The sequence below is a fragment of the Sturnus vulgaris genome, chromosome 5, assembly GCF_052056855.1.
Source record: "Sturnus vulgaris isolate bStuVul1 chromosome 5, bStuVul1.hap1, whole genome shotgun sequence".
Classification (NCBI taxonomy): Eukaryota; Metazoa; Chordata; class Aves; order Passeriformes; family Sturnidae; genus Sturnus; species Sturnus vulgaris.
Window position 1 is genome coordinate 68,425,422 of NC_142247.1, and position 20,542 is coordinate 68,445,963.

The 20,542-nt window shown below is 42.1% G+C and overlaps 1 protein-coding gene across 3 annotated transcripts in view; it reads right to left on the minus strand.

The window, feature by feature from the left end:
• The window catches only part of CAMK1D (calcium/calmodulin dependent protein kinase ID), a 206,569-nt gene that overhangs the window by 42,309 nt on the left and 143,718 nt on the right, over positions 1-20,542 (minus strand). The window lies entirely within an intron of this gene.

Below are 20,542 nucleotides of genomic sequence, written 5' to 3' on the forward strand. Positions count from 1 at the left end.
GGCTCCCCAGGGCAGTGGCCACAGCCAGCTGACCAGAGTTCAAAAGCATTTGGACAATGCTCTGGGGAATAGGGTGTGACTCTTGGGGTGTCCTGTACAGGGCCAGCTGGACTCAATGATCCACACAGGTCCCTTCCAATTCAGTATATTTTATGATTCTATGAATTGAGTTTGATTTTCTCCAAGGACTGGTCAGCCTATAATGGAAAATAAAACCCATCACACATCACGGAGTGGTCAAAGACTCACCAACACTTGCAGAGGGAATCACAATCATATCCCAGCAAGAGCCAGGGGAGCAGACAGCTTTCCATGCTGTCCCACCCTAGAGAACTTTGCATAGGCAGTTCCATCTGCTAGTGCTGCACCACTCCTCCTATGATCCTTTGGGGTTCTCTTTTCATTCCACTGACCAGGGCTTGGGCTTTGCCCTGGAGGAATGGTCCCATTCTTTCCCCACTAGTGAGCTAAACACATTCAGGAGTTGCTGCCACTACCTACAGAGCATTATTTTATTAAAGTAGCCTGCACCTCTGACAATTTTAAATGCTCTCAGAGGTCCCCTCCATTACTCACACATGTATGTTCATTTATCTGCAGTCACAAGCTCTTTAGGCAGAGCACAGCCTCTGCTTGGCACTGGTAGGAGACAATTATTGATGAGGAGCACAGATTATCAGTGCAATTAATCACCAGATGGCACAAATGAGGAAAGGATTCCACAACTCAAAGAGGAAAGAAAATAAAACCTTGACATCCCACTATTTAATGTCTGCTGTATTGCACTTTTTCCCTGCCTTGCTAGAAATAACACATTTTGAACCTAATCTTAAATAAAGAATGGCACATTAAAATTCCCTGGAGGAGTATCTGAGGAAACAAAAGAGAAAAGAAATGTCTGAGTAATTGAAATAATAAAACTGTCAGCAAAAAACTGCCCTACTAGGGTAAATAAAAGATTTCCATTTTAGCAAACAAAGCCTATTAAAAAATAAAATGTATGCGATATGTTTCTTCAGCAAGTTGCACCACTTAGCATATCATAAATAGCACAGTAAAACTTTCTTTAAAAACAAACCTAATAAAGGGAAAATAACAAATGATTACAGTCATTAAATGCATATGGACTGGGAGCTTGCCATTACACGAACACTAGGTAATTCAGCCACTCCAGGCAATAATCTGCTTGAATAATAACATGAAGTCACTTCCTAGGGAAGTTTGGAGCCTGAACGGGGGAGAATGCTACCACTAAAATGAACACATTCAGCTTAGAAAATGAAAAGCAATCTCGGAAGAAAAAGAAAGCAAGCAGATAATCCTTCTATTAAGTGCTAGGCAAACAAAACAAACAGCTTACTAGCATACTGTCACTAAATTGAAACTGCGTGAAAGGTGAAGTTCACCCAGGGTCTGAAGTTCACCAGCAGCATGAATTAAATCCCCTTCTTTCCTAGTTTCTCAAAACAGGAGTTGTATTTCTCACATATACATATTTATGTATACATGTGTGAATACACAGTGTTGCTGCAAACCCCTCCTGGCCCTGCACCCACTGCCCAGCCCATCCTGTGTCCTGCCAAGGGAGAACAGACACACCTCACCCTCACTGCTCACTGAAGGCAGACACAATCTTATTGAATATGGCTCCTATTAACTGACTGGGTTTTATATTTCCCTTGCAGTCCCTTTGTTTCCTGTGGCTTTAATGCACTGAAAATTGAGCCCACACAGTAATTAATATCACTGAATACAGCACATTTCCCCATGAAAATTCAGTGTGTGCTGTTTTGCAGTTTCATAGAGTTACTTTTGTTACATTCAAGCAATGGACTGTTTTAGTAGATACCAATTTATATCACGTGCTTTCCTGCACAAGGAAATTCTGCTTTGATCTTTGCAGAGAGTACATTTCCACAAAATATTTTTCACTAAATTGACAGAATTTCCCTCCATTCCAGCTCACTCCCCACCCCACTAAAGCCTCATTCTTTAATTGAAATCTTTTCTTAGTCAGATTTAGTCCAGTGGATCTACTGTGCTGGGGCTCAATCTGTTTATAATTTTATTTCAAAACACGGAAAATATTTGCAACTTCTTAAATGATGCACTGCAAAACAGAGCTTAATCCAAGCACTCAGGAGGAGCAGCCCTTACAATTGCAGGCACTTGCTTTACTGAGAATGTTGACAGCACCCCAGGTACATGCAGAGAGCCAAGGGTGTCATTGCTTCTTTTTATTAGTGTGGTGACTCTGTGTTTGGTGCATTACATTTTTACACTCACCTCTACAGTCTCCAGGCTGTGGGCAAGATTCCTGGCTGAGGTCCAACTCCCTGGGATGCTCTTCAACTCAGCACCCAAGGCCATGGCTACTTTCCATATGGAGCTTATGTCCCTATGGCTTTTCTCGTCCAGGATAGGGTTAACTCAACTGTAATGTCATTGGGAATGCTGCTTCCTGCACAGTGCCCAAGGACTGACCCAAGCCAGTGCTGTTACACGGGCAAACCAGCAAAGGCAGCTGTGGGAGAGCATCTGAGCTCGAAACTCATGGTGGAGATGTGGCCTGTTAGCTGGTCTTGATCCCAGCCCCCTCTGCCCTGCTGAGATGGGACATGGCATCTGTTCTGGGCACTCACAAAGCACTGCTGCAATTTGTTCCAGTCTTCCATACTCTGGAATAATTATTTTCTTTTTAATGGCATCATCCAGCTTTGCCCTTTCTATGGCAATTTTGAGGCAGAAGTGAAACTGAAGGCGGTAAGAGCAGAATTAGGTCTTTGTTTTAAAGGAATTTAAGACAGAATTTTCTGCCCAGAAAGAGAGGGTAGGAGGGATTTCTCATTAGTGGAAATAAGAGGACTGCTCCTGTCTTGCAGCTGGCACTGGCTCGCAGAGTTGGACACACAAACAACAGCAAAAGGAACCTTTTTCTCTTGATGATTTCAATCTTGGTTAGCAGCAAACAAAAAGTCAAAGAACAACTAGCCAAGTTCAGGTACTTGAAAAGCATTTACCTCTGGAGCAGCTCAAGTGTCACGCTGTGATCCAAAGTAGCATCAGCCCTGCCCAGGGACTCAGAATTGGGAAAAACTCAGCAAAGCAGCCACAACTGCCTCTTCTGCATGGCTGTGTCTGCTGGGACTGCCTGGATGGAATGTGTGTGGCTCCAGCCCTTGGTCCTTGCTCAGCCTTTCCCCTGGTTCTCCAGCAGCATGGGAGAAGCCCAGCACTTGGAGAAAGAGCTGAGCCAAGTGTCCCCGTGGCACATGGACACCCCAGTATCTGCCTTGCCTGCCTCCAGCAACAGGAAACAATTTCAAAACAAAGACCAGGAGAATAATTTCATTTAGAATGAAAAAAACCGCAACCAAATGCTGCCATAAATATAAATACTTGACTCTTGCTATATCTTTTACCCGAGGCTACATGCCTTTAGTACATCACTGACTAGCCACATGAAAAACGCCAAAACAAACATTCAAGGTGAAAGGAAATAGGATTTGAGGGGAGGCCTCACCAGTGCCCAGTACAGGACGTGGTCACTGCCCTGCTCCTGCTGGCCACACTGTTTCTGGTACAGGCCAGGATGTAATTCCGTTAACACCCAGACTGAGGAGGGACAGTAGAACCCAACTTGACCACTTGATAAAAGAGACATTATCTGCAATTCCACTGGGGAAACACAGATTGCACTTTGTTTCCAGGGTTTCCTGAGACAAAAGCTAGTGTTTCATTAAGGAGATGTATGTATTGATCATGCAGATGACACAAATCTTTGAGGACCTAGCCTTGTGATGGAGTTTGCAATAAATTCCTACAGTTATATTTATATTATTTTACTTTCCCGACTGGATTTGGGGGTTTTGCTTCTTGTTTCTTCCCAGTTTGATGTTTAAATGCAGATCTAAACCTCCAGCACAAGCTGCCATGCTGAGTGGCTCAGTTTAGGACAGATTTCAAAAAACCTTGAAAATATCAGTGGTTTTGTACATGGACGAGCTACCTTGTTAATTGGGCTCTCAGTGTGTACACTGCTGGCTGAACACCCTGCATAGACAGTAAGAAAGGACTCTGAAAAACCTTGCAATGCTCATTAGAGGCAAAGGAGAGGTCACTCTAACAGTGTCCTTGTATAGTCAGGCTCTGTTCAAGAATTGGTGTCAGTCCTTGACACTACAGTTTCCATATTTGTGCAATTTCTAATTTACAGATGTAACTTGTAACTTGAGAGATGAGGAAATATTACAGCATTACTATTACACCTTCACTTTACATTAACTATCAGTTCATCAGGAAAGAACCAAACTGGCAAACAAAAAGAAAACTGGCCATGCTGCAGGTAAAGAGAAAGGGCATTATCAATCTTTTTCCAAAGCATCCAATTCGTCTGCAGCAGCATCAGGAAAGCAGAATGTGCAAAGTTTCAAAGAAGTACTCTGACTAAAAATGAGAACCAAACAAAAACTCCCTTGTAATTTAAGGCCCCTAGACTCATAAACAGAAAACAAGAGCCCATCTCTCTGAATTCCTGGTGTTTTTGCCAGCAGAGTGAAACCTGCACCCACATATTGCAGGTCACGGTACCAGATACCTGCCAGACTAGACTGTCACCTCAGTGGGGCTGCCTGGTGGGGGACATCCTTACATATGTTAGCCTTCAGGTGAATAAATACATGAATAAAAGAACAAGTAAACACTGGAATTTAAAAGAAGTTAGTCATATTAATGTATTAATGTTACCCTTTCTTTCTCTTGATGGGACTGTCTGTGTGTACAGATAAATCCTCTCATTTCTTCCTGCATCCTCCACTGTTACCAAGTGTAGGAACCTTTCTGCTTGTTTTAGGAGCTTGGAAAATAACACCCTTTGAAATATCACTTTGACTTCTTTGCCATTTGGCAGAACACTGATGCTCTTCTGCCTCTTTTGTACTACAGGCTGGAATTGCTCGGGATCATTTACTGCTTGACAGTTTAATTGCTTTTTATCAGGAGTCTTATTGATGAACTCATCAGTGGTGGATTTATATGAAGAATCTCAGCAAAGCTATTCAGAGCTTGTGGCTTTTCCCTCCAGAAAGGTGTTAAGTTCACCTGATGCTTCCATGCAGTTCAAGCATCCATTCTCCACTGGACGAGTCACCAAAGCACCATACATCATGCTGGGTTAGAAGAACCACCTGCAAAGGTGGACACATCCCAAGGATGTGGATTAGGAATGCTAAACAAAAAGAGGACTGATTTCAGAATTTGGAGCAGGAAGCCTCCCAGGACAGTATGAAAAGTAAGTTAAATATGAGCACTACCCTATAATTGTGAGCAGCTTATCGATCAGAAGTTACACATTCACAGTTTCCTACAATATAAATCAGAAATAGCACAGAACTCAGCATGAAGCTGAAGTGTGAGGGGAGATAAGAGAGACTGAAGGGACTATTCCTGAGAGGTTCTGCATTTGAGTATTACATTTCTCTAGTGAAGGATTCTTATTAACACAAATACTTCCATTTTTAAAGTGTATTTTGTTTTTAATGGAGGGCTTTTCTGTTTGATTTTAAACTTCCTCTGCATTGTGAAAATGCATGAGAACCAGAAGGCAAACCTGGCCAATGTGGTGCTTGAAAGGAAAGAGAAATTGGCCACCCTCATCTCATTGTTCAAACAAAGCAACACATAAGAGGAAAATGAGTAAACAGATTAATAGATTTTAGACCCAGAAATGAACAGTATGATTATTTAGTCTGACCTCTTGAATATAGAAGTACGTGATGAAAATTCTCCTTGTACCAATAATCTAGGGTGTTAATCAGGCAGGGACAGATATTGCTACAGAATTACTGTATGGCCTACAGAGATTTGCTTTATTTAGTAAATATGTCAGAAAACTGCCCTAGCTTTCTCCTTTGCAGCACATCATGAAATATACAGCTTGAAAAAGGCGAGGACTTTCCTTGTTATTGTATCTTTAAATCACCCAGCTTAAAATCTGCTGGTAACATAAATATATGCTCCAAGGCCACCAAAAAAAGGACACGGGATTCGTTTTGGCTTATTTTTCTAGAATGCAGGTGTATGCATATGGCAGGAAGGGATGGATAGATGCTAGCACCCTCTCCTTTGGTAGTGCTGTTCAATCATAGAATCATTCAGGCTGGAAAAGACCTTCAAGAGCATCAAATACAGCTTTTGACCAACCACCACCATTCCCACTGAAATATATCCTGAAGTGCTACATCTACTCCCCTTTGGAACACTTTCTGGGATGGCAGCTCCACCACTTCACTGGACAGCCTGTTCCAGTGCTTGAGCAAAGAACATTTTCCTCATGTCCAATCCAAACCTTCCCTGGTGCAACATGAGGCCATTTTTTCTTGTCCTATCAACAGTTTCCTGGGAGAAGAGATCCCACCTCCTTACAACCTCCTTCCAGGTTGTGTAGAGAAAATGCAATGCAACATTTCCATGGTATTTATTCTGTTTTTTCAGCCCTTTCACCACTGTGATAATGGCTGCTCCAAAGGGCTGCTTCCTACCCTGAGGGGTTGTTTGGGAAACAATTGGGCAAAAATGCTGTGACCACTTTTCTGAATCAAACTAAGCAAACTAACTAATTTTTCCCCTGCATTAAAAGTTTCATATGATATTTGCTGAGCAGCTGTAGTGAGGTAGTGCTCTGGAGAACAGACTTCTGTTTCCACTGGAGCAAGACTGTTAATTCTCTGGAAAGCTCTGGTCAGGGATGTAATACAGTTTGGCAGTTAAAATCTTTGGAGACAGCATTTTCCTTCACAGAATCACTACTGCAGAGATCTTTTGAGGTCCATGATTATTCAAGGTCAATGCTGTCTTGTTTTATTCAAAATTTTATTCCATATTCAAAGATTCAATATTATATTCAAAATTTCCCCTGGTCCCATCAGCTGTAAAAAGTGTGACTGAACCAAGGGCAACCAAATGACAAAGGACATCAGGTTTTTTTGTCTTTTGTGATTACACTGTTCCGAGTGACAGCTTATGACAGCCCTTCAAATGCCAGCAGCCCACTTGCCCCTGTCTATGCTCATCCCCCCAGGCAGTGGTGCATGGAGGAAATGTGGGACCTGCCATCAACAGCAACACTCCCCCAGTGCTGCCATCATTACAAGGCACAGGAAAGAAACCAGTGCTTCCACTGAAAACACCACCATGCAGTCAAATCTTAAGAAATATCATAGCAAAATTTCACATTTCCAGCACTCTACTGAGGTCTACAAACACCATGATGTGCAGAAGATGGGCACATCCTTTTTTCCACTCTTCTGAGCTCCTGTAGTTTGATTGGCACCTCCAGAGGAGTCAAGGAATCATCCCAGGATTAGCAGGCGGATCACACTCAAGTGGGTTCCTTTTTATTTGAAAAAGGACCTGTGGAGGGTGGTGAAACACTGGCACAGGCTGTCCAGACTGGTGGTGGATGTCCCATTAAACAGTAAAGGTCACATTGGACAGGGCTCTGAGCAACCTGATGTAGTTGAAGCTGTCCCTGCTCATTGCAGGAGGGTTAGACTGGGTGATCCCTGAAGTCCCTCCCAACCCCAACTATTCCATGATTCTGTGACAGAGGTTGGCACTTCAGCCTGTTTATCTTCATGGTTCTGCATTGAATGGAAAGGTAAAGCTGAAGCTCAGCAGTGCTGACTTTTGCCTTTGTCTGTCAACAGTTTGATATCACCACACCCCTGCAAACAATGTATTCACCAGTGAAAAAACCAGCATTTAAAAAAAGTCATTAAAAATACTCAGTATGTATTAAATATCTCCAAATCATAGTTTTAGAAAAAGAGATTGCTCAGTGGTTTATTCACTTCCTTCTGTGGGACGTCAGTAAATCAGCCCACTCTTGCTCCTTGTATATGTGTGTACATATATATATAATATATTTATATGTGATCTTGTTGCCTCAATCCTTTTCACTTTGCTTCTAGGAAACAGAAAAGTAGAGCTCTGTAGACAAACCACTGCTCAAAACACATTTTCCAGTATCTGAGGGCTGGAACAATGTAATTCCTAACTGCTGTCTCATTCCTCCACCTCTTTATAAAATAAGCACATAGTTAAAATCTGGAGGAGATTCCTCACCTGACAATTTAAAACTAGGTCGTGTTTCAGCACTAATAGGTTTAGTTTATTTTCCTTTTGACTTGTTTTCCAATGGAAACCAACCTCGATGTCCTGCCAGCATTAACTAGGAAGAACAGACTTAAAAATAATGAAAACTGATGCAACTGAAAACGGATACTGTAAGTTACGCAATGTATAGTAAACAGTTTTGAAATATGAGGTGAATGCAGCACTGAGAATTGTCTTAAATAATGAAAAGGAGCACAGAAAAGTGCAATAAAGTCAGCTCTCAGCTGGAGATTAAACAGCCCAGATTTTCAGTGAAACACATTTAACAGAAATTTGGGGTGGTGTCTATATTCCTTTTTCTGAGACTGACTTGTTTTCCACTTGCTTTCTCACAAGTAAATTTGCAGACAGATGTCATCGTAGAAATAGCCAATGTAAAGATAGTATTGACTAATACTTAGTACAGAAAAAGCTTTGAAGATCCTTATATTCCCTGTATCTCACATAAATTCTACCTTTCTTCAGGTTATCTGTAAGATTTACAACATTGAGCCATCCCTTTGTCGTAGAGAAATATAACCCTGGAAAATTTATTTTGAACCATAAAAAAAGGAGAAATGCTGTCAGCTGGTCAAGATATAGTGTTGCACATATCAACTTGCCAAGTGGTTTGTAGAAACAAAAAATTGGGAGCTAAATATGAAAACCAAACAGACCAACTTAAATTTAAGTTATATAGGTATCTTGTTTTATCCAACTGTTGCAACAACTATATATACATTCAAAATGTCATTATTATACTCTCCAACTTTTGAGTGTCAAGAAAGTTGCAGAGAACTGATAAAGAAATCTTCAGCATTCTAATTGCTTATAATGAAGTATTTCTTAAGAAATGTGCAAGTAACTCAAGTACAAGCAAAAACCCATTTAATTCTATAAGCACTATTTTAGAACATGCAATTTCTATGAATATCAGGAAATACACATTGGAGTTGAAATATATGCTGGAGTTATCAAGCTACAATTCCCTGAAACACTCTGTGGCCATGAAAAATCAAACAGAAGGTTTAGGAGAAAAATGAGTGTGAAACAGAAAATAATTTGTCCACCTACAAATTCATGGAACACTCCCACTTTCAATACTTTTGACAAAGTTCATCTCACCAAATCTTGCAAGTCTAGACAATAATCACCTCTATGAGGACAGCCAGCACAAGAAAGGGAGCATGTCTAGGGTGTGAGCAGCAGAAATGTCCATTTCTGTGTTCATTTAGACATGATGATCTTGATGGAAAGAGTCTTCAAGATGCTTTGGCCAAAAGCATAATCAAACTTGGGGAAGTACAGAGAAGAAAAGCAAGCAGGACCAGAGAGCTCCTCTGGTGAACAGAAAGAACATGTTTTACAAATAGAAGAGATGGCAGAGGAGAATACTACAGAATCCTAGATCCACAAAAACATGGAATTTAGGCTGGAAAAGACCTCTAAGATCATCAAGTCTGACCATTAACCCAACACTGCCAAGTCCACCACTAAACCATTCATGAGAAGGATGGAGCATGGACAAGGGAAATATAAAGAATGATTTCACACCAGAGATGAGAAATGGGGGACCTAACGGAATTAGCAGGTGGTGGATTTAAGACAAAAGCCTTTGTCATCTGAAGAGCCATCCTGGAACAGATGAATCTTTGGTATGACCCAATAAAACTGCACTCATGTTCTTATGTTTGTGCTCATCAAATTAATTATTGAATTATTCACTCAGCTCTGGTCTGAATGTGCATACCTACATTAAGGGAGTCTTTTGATTCATTCACTTAAAATCAAATATGACAGATTCATAGATTTTAAAGCCATTATGATAATCTAATCTGACCCCAGACAAAACAAAGACAGTACAATTTTTGCCTCTGATCCATTGCTCCTGGCTGCACAAAAGACTATCATTTAGCAGTGTAGACAGGCTTGACTTAGAAGATACCACTAATCCCTTGTCTGCTTTGTCCAGTAGTTAATTACACACACTGACTAATTACACTGAGGTTTTTTTCCACTGATAATTTAGGATGTTCTGTCACTGGAACCCTTTCAACACTGCCTGCAGACTCTTTAGCTGTATTAGAGAAACTTTACTTCGGTCTTGGTAACCTCATTATTTTTATTTCTACCTGAAGTTCCTCTCCAAAAATGTTATATTCAACAGCTACCTGAGAAGGTATCCATTGAGAAGAGCTAACTAGAAGTTGAGTGATGCTCATTTCCAGTTCTCCATTTGGAATGTTAAATTACCATGTTAAGTATCTTCACTTACATATGCATCAAAAATGAACTAGCTGTTCCTGGACAGGATATTGACCAGTACTAGGTACCTGCATTTCAGAATTGAATCAAATATAATCTAAACAGAATACACAGTTTCCAATTACTCACTTCTCAACATCATTTAATCATTCTACTTCATCTTGTGGGTTTATCTCAATCTTTTCAATCAAGACAGTCTTGTTTTCCACAGTGAAAAGGGAATTTCTGAAATTTTGAGTGGTGTAGAAACACATCAATCTAAGTTCTTACAGCTTGGATGCAATCTCAGCTAAATAAAACTTACATGACTGTTAAGAGAAATACTGTATATTTAGCCAATTTGGAAATCTAAGGGTTGTACATAAATTAATTAATCTCCTGCCTGGTCACCTCTAAAGGGGGACAGAGGGCACAGGACATTGTGGATGAGGATGAGCCAGATCAGACCTGCCAAAAGCAGTTTATGGCAAACACACTGGTCTAAATCCCATTGCTCCAACCCCAGTGCAACCCACAATTGCTGAGCTCTCCTTGATGTGTCCCACCTGAGGCTTTCCCCTACGTATGAACCCGTTTTTCACATCACCAACTCCTTCCCAGCTCCCTCTGTGCACAAAGCCTGTGAGTGGGTTCCTGATGCTGCTTGTGCATTGCTGAGGGGCCAGAAACAGCACAGGCTCCTAAAGCTCCATGTTTATTTGCAGATGGCCAGCTGCCCTCTCCCATTAACAACAGCTCATTTCCAAGCTGAGCCCTTTGCACAGATAAGGCACAGCAGGGACCAGCAGGACCCTCTGATTTATTGTGGTTTGGCTGGAGGGTGGGCAGCACAGATATTCTCTCACGGCCTTGAGGGAAGATTTATGATGTACAAAAGAGGCAGTTTCTTTAAAAAAAAAAAAAAAAGTCAAAAAAAGGCATCTGGTCTTAATTCTTGATACTCTCAAAAAACCCCTCAGAATTCAGGCATGTGAAACAGGATGGCTCATGTGATTTCTGCTCTTCAACTACCATGGGATGAACTCCTCAAGGAAATGCTGTCCATGGCATCCCCAGGAGAGATGGGAGGAATGAGGCACCACCAGCAGCAAATGAAACACAGGCAAACCTGGCCAGCAGAAAGGACAGCCTCCAAAAATGCTGGAAATCATGAGGGAAACCAGCTGGGCATGGAGAGGGCAGAAAGGGAGATCCTGCCAACAGGGAGATCCCTGTGCTTGCTCAGTCTGTGTTGGCTGTCTGGCATTAAAGCCAGGTATCACAGCCACAGATTTACTGCTTTTATTCTGTGCAATAGCTGAATTTACTGCCTTTAGAAGGAAATAAACCTCAGCCTTCCAGGAAGGCAAGTATTTGTTAAAAGGTCCAGTAGGAGCAGAGCTCACAGAAGAGAAAGTTTCCATAATGTCCTACATAACACAAACGTGCCCCAGGGTTTATTTTAATCATTCTTCAATTATTGCCTTGCTGGTGTCTGTTTTAGTCCAGACCATGGAGATGTTTCTAATGGAAATCATCAATTCATCACAGAGACAATTTCCAAGAATATAATCACAGAGATGAAAACAGACACATGCTCATGCTTATAATGAGGACTATGGAAAAAGTGGGAAGATTTTATGATTCTGTTATTTTTAATGGCACCTATTTGCTCCTGTGTCTTAACAAACCAGGCTGGACAACTGCCAGGCATTCTGGTTTTTACTGGGACTGTCCCTTGGCCTGGGGAGAGATTTTAAATATCCATTTATATATTATTGCTCCAAGGCTGCCATCTATTCTAACACTTTACATTTTCCTTGACACAGAAAATGCAGGGCTCCAGCTATTTCTTCGTTAATCAGCACAAGTAGCTCCACAGTAATTTTATTTCCAAGACAGCAGAGTGAATCGATGCCAAGAAGCCAACCCTCACAGGTCATGCTCAATATTTTAGGAGTTTGTGTTACAATTGCCTTGTCTATTTCTGCAATAATTTTTAATGGATGGATTAGTGACAAGCTATAAAAGCTTATGTTTGTAAAAAGCAAACCCATGATTGATACAACAAATAATTAAAGTTAGCTGGGAAAATGGAGAAAAGCTTAACCAGACTGTCTCACATGCAGAAATCTGTGGGAGCTACATCCAGCACCAAAAGACAACACAGGGCTGTTCAAAGACTCTGCTCTGTCTCACAGCAAACACCTGGGTCATCTGCTGGGGCACAGTGACACTCCTGCCCATCCCACAGGACAGCATCCTAAAAATCCCTCTCCCAGGAGTGGCACCCCAAAAGCAGCTCCTGGTAAGCCCCACCCCGAGGCAGATTTGGCAAAATATCAAGACATGAACCTCATTCCCCTCAGGTTTCCCAGCCTCCAAAGCATCCAACAGGATTATCCCAAAGCCTCAAAGAAACCTCGCTGATGCCTCCTGCCACACTCTGTGCAGAGTTCTTCCTTGAGCCCTACCCCCTGGGGATCATAAAGGATATCATTTCCCTATGTTCTAAATTTCATACTTAAACTGCCCTGTAAAATCCCATTCATGAGCAAGCCCCCAGCAACAGCAGAAATACAGGCTGTGAAACTGCATCAGCTTCAGGCTACAGCCATGGAACTGCTTCTCCCAGCCCAGCCCAGCTGCTCCTGGGGTGGCCCAGGGCAGGACAGGACTCCAGGAGGGAGTTTTCTGCCTGGCACTCTGGCCACAGAGGAGTTGTGTGCCAGCACAAGAGGTTTGGGGCTTATTCCACTTCTGGAGGATCCAAAGGGTTGTGCTGAACTGGTCTGAACTGCCACCCCAACAGCTCAGTACATCCCATAGGGAATCCTTGGCATTAACATTTAACTGATGTCTACTTCATTTGGTCAGTATAGGATCTGTTAAGATCCTGGGCATTCTTGCTGACAAAACTACACGACCTCATGGATTTAGGAGTGACTTAAAAATATAAGTTTGTAATTTTCCTTTTCCATTTTGCAGGGATACTCCTACACCCTGGAGTATCCCAATATCTCCAATCTTGGCTCCTAAGCATCTGTTGTGCATGTTAAAAATACAGAAATGTGACAATTAAAATCAAAACCTCCTCCTCCATCCCAAACTGATCAAACGTGAAAAACAATCTAGCAAATATAACCCTGGGAATTGTGATTTATACACTAAGAACATTAGGGAGTTAATAAAATGAATGGACACAGGGTTTTGTTTTTTTCCTAATACGGTAGTCAAAGCACATTGCAAAACTCATGGACAAAAATGAAATGCAGTCTTTGGCTACAGGGCTCTGTATCAGCCCTGCCCAGCAATCCTGAGTGTCCAGATTTTGGCAATAGCATCTGAAAAATGATGCCCAATGCACTAAGCTGAAGAATAACACTATTTTAACTTTTTTTCTTTTTTTTAAACAATCTATGCCCTGTATGTGCATATAACCCACGACAGAGCTTTTTTATGGTCCTTACTTTTATCAAGCTGTTGCGTCCCTCCACCTTGAAGCCTGAACACTGATGCACAAGTACAAGAATAAAATTATCATTGCAATTGCTTTTCTGCATGAGAGGGATTCAGAGACTGAAAACAGAAAAAAGTTTTAAAAGTCAGTGCTCTCAGTCCAGGCACTGCCAAGCAGTCACCATGTCTCCCTAAGCCAATGCATCCAAGTCAGTGAACTGCTATCCTGCTGGTGCAAAGGAAAAGACCAAAACAAAGTGCTAAGAGAGTAAATATCCACAGCTACATGCTGTGACTTCTCTGCTATCAGGCAATCTTTGGTTACCTGCGTACCAAGCAAAGTTTCACTAACACCAGATATGGCAAAGAAATGACGATTACTGCAGTATTTACATCTGATACTCACAATATGAAAGCTACCACACAGCTCCACAATTCCCTCCCGAATTCTGGTGCCAGTGGATGGGACGTGTGAGATATTCAGGGTCACTGCACTCCTGTACAAACAGAAAGGCATGGCCAGGACTAGAGCTTCACCTTGGGAATCTGCCTTTAACCTTTGCTCTGCCACACATTTGCTCTGCAACCTTGGGCAAGCCAGTGAAGGATGACTCTACAAAGAGACTTAGGTCCTTGGAGAGGGATTTAAGGTTTGGATAACCCAGGTGCTGCTGCTGCTGGCAGGTCAAGATGTGACAAACGTGAGCAGCAAAGCTCCTCTTGTGACTTGGGGCATGGGCTCTGCCCCCTGTTCCAGATGTAAGAGAGGAGAGGGGAATCAAGTCAATAGATCCAACTCTTGGAAAGTGCCATAAACCACAGCATGTTTTCCATACTTCCTTCTAAAAATATTCCACCTCTCAGAAAATAACTCAAGACTCCCTCAGCACCATAACACTTCCTCAGCACCATGACTGCTGCATTGATGCCAATGTCATGGAACAGTAACAGGGCCCATTAAAGTGAATGTCAGTTGTTCCCTTAACCTTTGTAGGGAGACAGATTAATCCCCTCAAGAAATATATTCATCATGTCATGTTTTTATGAGATGGTAATCTTAGTCCACATCTTCCATAACTAAAGGAAAAGTCACCATGCTGAGTTTGGTCTTGCAGCCAGAGTGTGTCTGTCCCTCCAGCAGGGAAACCAGGTGTATTTATGCAATGGAAGAAGCCATTCACTCTCATCGTGTGTTATAGACCAGTATGGAAAACAGATTTCACACTGATGATTTATAAAGTGCTCTAGGCAGCCCTTAAATAATGAGTTATAGCCAGGTATGAACATCCAAAGCCACTGATTAAAATGCTCTCCTGCTCTTGCTGTGTTATTTCTGCTGCTCTGGTTGCAAGAGCTCAGCTCCCTGGTCCAGGTCCTCAGCCCTGGTGCCAGAATTGACCTGTCTCAGTGCCACAGATGTCTGTTTTCTATTTGGCCTGTGGTATTCCCTGTGCAATATTAAAATGTCATCAATTCAGTTTAATAGGCCAAGCGCAGGCCTTACCCAACCATTTATTAGCTAAGTAAAACATCGGGCAAATGCGTATCAGTCCAGGGACTGCATTAAAAGTTTAAGGGTTCAATTAAGAGGAATCTCACTGGTGTGTTCTCAGGAGGTTAGGAAAACAGAAATGCCAAATGTTTCCCCTGTTGCAGCTGTTAAACACCAGGCTGGAAACCCCTTGTTAAAGTGCTTTTTGTTACAGTGCTATTCCAGTACATTAAAAGCACCTCTGTATAATACTCCATTAAAATAAACTATTTATTGTGAAAATAGAGCTGATATTTATATGATTTGGGGTTTTTTTTATAATTGTTTTTATTGTTGTTGTCTGGAAGGTCCTGCTTTAAGGGCCACCTGAATGCAGAGGTGCCCAACCCTCCCATAAGGCAATGCCTGATAGCCCAGTGCTCCCAAGGCTGAAAGTTCTGACACAAAACCTGCTGAACTTGAGTTTCAGAGCTGCCTAAAGCCCTGTTTGAAGATGCAGAACCAAGCTGCATTATTAAAATGCTTTCTATGGTTCAGCATCCTTAAGGACATGGTCACCCAGGAGAAAGAACATGTTAATTAATAAGTGTTTCCAGATTCAAGCAGACACTGACAATATAATGGACTAACAATATTGTTGTAGAATAACAACCACATCCCAAAACACCTCAGCTCGCAAGAACAGACATCCCTTGGGTTGAGTACAAGAGACTCCAGGTTCTGGGCCTCAAACAGTCTGATGTGTTCATCACACAACCATGGTGTGCATGTCCCACACAGACATCACCACAAACCTGGCCCAGCAGAGAAAATGGCATTGCTGCTGCAATAAGGTTGTCCCTGCAGTGTTAGACCCACCCTGGGACCCGCAGGTTTCTGCACTGGACCTCTTGGCTACACTGAGATCAACACCCCCAAAAAAGATCAGGCTGAAATGCCATGCAGAAACTGCAAAAAAACCCAGCAGCTCCTCGGTGGAGCAGTGAGATCACAAGACTGGGCTTGCTCCAGAGACAGACGGCACAACAATAGTCACGGTTTCTGCTGCCATCGTTATTTATAGGCACAAAAATGTAGATCATTTAGAAACCCAGAGTGAGCTGCCAAACAGAGAGAGAGAGAGAGAGAGAGAGAGAGAGACAGCAGCTGAACCCACTGCTGAACAGCCAGACCTGGTTCAGGATATTCCCTCCTGCAGCAGCAGATGCAAACGCTGCAGGGCAGCAGCTCTGGGGTGGGATGGTGCAATTCCACTGGCATCTGGTCCATGCTGGCACATGAGCCACCAGCCAAGGCAAGATGGTAAATTTCGATATCCATACTGAAAAAAGCAGTGAGATGCTGAGCTTTGAATCCCTGCAGTCAACTGGCATTTTATTCCCTGACTAAAAAGAAGCTTTGATTTTGGCCCTAAGGTCCTCAAACAACAGATGGGATGTGGCACATAGATGTGATCCCACAGATACTCTGTGAAGAACCCCAGCTGCAGGGAAAGACAATTGCAACCACCTAGAAAAAATAGATATGAGTGGTTTCAGCAGGTCCCAGTACAGTGAGTGGGGTATTACAGACTTCCCAGGTCTCCTCTCTGCTGTGCTGCCCTGCCCTGTCACTCTGATGAATGTTTCCTCTCCTGGTTTAGGGTACTGATGACAGCCAGAGCTTATCCCTGTGCTCCTCCTCTCCTCACAGCTCACCGATTTGGGGGAGGTCACCTTGCCCTCATCACCCCATTTGGGAATACCCATCCCACATCCTGCAGTGCTGGGGGTTCAGAGCAAAAGCTGCCACTGCTTCCATAGTGAACATAACATTGAAACTGAAAATTGGGAAGAATTAACTTATTTTTTGTTTATTTTCTGTAATTTGGTACAACTAAACCCAAACATTAAAAGTATTTTCAAACAGTCATACCGGGAATAGATCACAGGGCACAGTGTGAAAGCAACCAGTAATTCAAACATTAATGCTTTTTATTAAACAAATAAAACACCCTGACAAATGCCTCAGAGTCTACAAATTATTCTCACAACTATGCAAAACTACTTTATGTTTCAGCTTTGGGGCATTGTTTAAAATTTACTCTAGGGCTGTTTTTAAAAAAAGTCAATTTATTTCACCCAAGTGTAGATTTAAGACATCAGAGAGCCATCTGGTGGTTTGATTGCCTTCTAATTAAAATTCGTCTCTTGGGCTCTTGACTTCCTCTGATGCAGAGGAAGCTAAGTTGTCTACTCAAGAGCATAAAAGTAGAAAAATTAAGAACAGTAAGATGTGTGAAAGCAAAATTTAAGTATACAGAATTTTAGAAAATATTTTTGCCATTGATTTGTAAAAGTCAGCAGTCCACAAAGCACTGGTGATGTTTTCTCTCTATCTTTTTTACAAGATTAGAACTGGAATAAAGTTTCACAAAAATCATTCTATGATGTAAAAAGAAAAGTATTAAGTAATCTTATGCTGAATTTCTATAGAACTGATGTTTTGTTTCTTAGAAAGCTTCACTGTTTTCTCCTATAACTTCATAAATCTTGACAGAGAGTTATCTTTGTGGATTTGGGAATACAGAAAACAAAAAGGGAAAAAAAGAAAGAGAAAAATCTCAGATATTAAAATTAAGCATTACACTGTTTCAGGCATTCCCCTGGCATTATTTCCAGGAGGGAATCTTCATCACCAGTGTCTGGATGGGTACCCACCCATCCTCGAAGCTGCTGTGGGAAGGGTGGGGGTCCCAGCCTGGCACCATCCCCAGGCACAGAGGTCTGGCAGCAGCAGAACCTGACCGGGTCTGTGTTAGGTGTGCAAGACTCCAGCCAAGCCCACCTCGCCCAGGGCTCAGCAGGGGAAGAACTTGATCATTTAGCTAATTAAGTTAGTGCCGAGCTCATTACTGGTCAGAGACTGGAGTAAATAACAACGTGCAACTTAGGCAGCTGTTCCCACCCTCAGGGATGGCAGCAGCTGAGTGTCTTCATTATGACAGGTTTGGCTGTCAACCCCTATACTCCAGCTAAATGTAATTTGGGGTGTCCAAGTCCCTCCTTATCTCTCTCCCTGCACAGCCTGGTCCTTACCTCTCCATCCTTGTACAGATTGGCCTCTGCAAGTTTCTTTCCCAGATCTGAACCTCCTAAATGGAATTTCGGGCAGTGGATGAGTGCAATATCACTCCCATGACAAATCTACCCTCATGATACATCCCAATCTGGATCGGGGTCACCATTGTCACTACTGGGGTTATGACAAACTAATCCACCTGCTTTGGTGGATACCCAGAAAACCCAAATTTGCAAAGCTCCATTGCATAGGTCTGATTAGTAATTGTGCAAATCTCTCCCTGGACTGTGAGAAGTGTTAACCAAGAGTGGGGAAGATGGTGAACAGGTAGTATGTCCTCTCAGGACACAGCAGATGTCATTCCCAGAAAGGGTGGCAGGAGTCACACCTGAGTCACAGCAAAGCAACTCTGGGATGCTTTCTGGAAGGCAGCAAAGCCTAAATTCTGGGATGCCACGGCTTTCCTGGAGCTCACAAAACATCATTAATCTGTCTGTGTTTGCCTGGAAAAAGACACAAAGCAATAGGATCCTGATTTCAGCCTGAATCGGGGCTACTACTTCCAACAAAAAGCACAAAACAAAACAGCAACTTCTGAGTGTTTGCAGCAAGAGGACAGCTATTGGGTTTGTTTTATACATTTGGCAGGGATATTGAGTGATTCATTCATTCTTCAGTGTTTTGTTGGTGTTTCTCTTCCTTCCTCAGCCACTTTTTCTCTTTATTTCTAGTATTTTCATCCTTTGTATTTCTCCCTGATCCCCACAGGAGGAGCCTCAGTACCACGTTAGCAGGCAGAATTTGAGACTGCCAAAGAGCTCCTGCAGTTTCACCCCACACACACGGCTGTCCTTCCAGTTATTAGCCAGGAAAGAGTTATTTTAAATGACTGTGAAAGATCACACTGATCAGTCTGGAAAGATTTTCTAGGGATATTTTCCATGGACTGAGATCTCTTTAGTCTGAGGCACTTGGCACATCAGGAACTATAATTTGAGAATGTGATTCTCAGTTCCATGTGTAGGGGGTTATTTTTGGGGGCAAAGTTACATCAGAAAGCATTTGCAGGATCACAAGATGAAATATACCTTTAACATCTTCTCTTCCAGCAAATCACAGGAGATTTCTGAAGTGTTGGAGAGTAGCTGGTTATACAGCTTCAGCCTGGAAACGGGCAAAGCTAGGTTTTGAAAATTGTGTCTTTCTGTTTTGACACCACCACAGGCTCCTTCTGTGCCCTACAGCACATTTTCCCCCCTTCCAAATGTTTCCCATCCCCTTCTGCTGTTTTTCTGATCTGTGAGCTGCAGGACTTGTGAGATCTCCAAGGTAAGAGCAGTGTATCCATGCCTTACCAGCCTGTCAGCACAGAGCATCACAGCATCCCCACAGCCAAGCTGGGAGCACGGGTGGATCCTTCCTTCAGGTTTTCCAACCAAGAGAGGATGGGATGCATCATCCCACAAACCAGGATCCACCTAGAGCACATAGATGGGCCCAGGATGCTGGAAATGCTCCCAAGGTGCCACCTTAAATTTGGCCCTTGTGCTAAAAAAATCTCAGCTGGCCTCTGGTTTCTGTTCTGCAACAGAAGAACAATTAAACCCTATTTCTCCAACTAAAATTTGCTGGTAGTAGAAACAGTTGCTGGAGCAACTGCTTCTCGGTGCTTTAAGGCTGGTTAATTAGAAATCTATTGATTGATGTTATATGAGAAATAACAGCTCTTTTATTTTTCAGATGTTTAATTATTAATAAATTAATGAGATGAAAACTGAAGTGCAAGGAAAAATGGTTCTTAGTCTGAAGGAAGTTAATGTAAAATCTAAAATGCATTCTCTTCCACCTTATTAACTTTGAGATTGATGTAATATCCTCAAGAGGTTTAGTTGGTCAATTCTCTTAAGTTTATATTCAGATTTGCACAAAAGTAGTTTCTATATTCAGACTAGATCTTGAAAGAATTTTTTTTTACAGAGTGAGTTTTCCTATTTGGAAAAAGGTAAACAGAACAAAGCCATTTATAAAATGCGGTAAAATCTGAAGAGAAATGTTACTCAGAAAATTTTTTACTCCAGAGGAGAATCAGCCTGAGCCAAGTTTTCCATCACTAAAACACAAAATGTACTATGT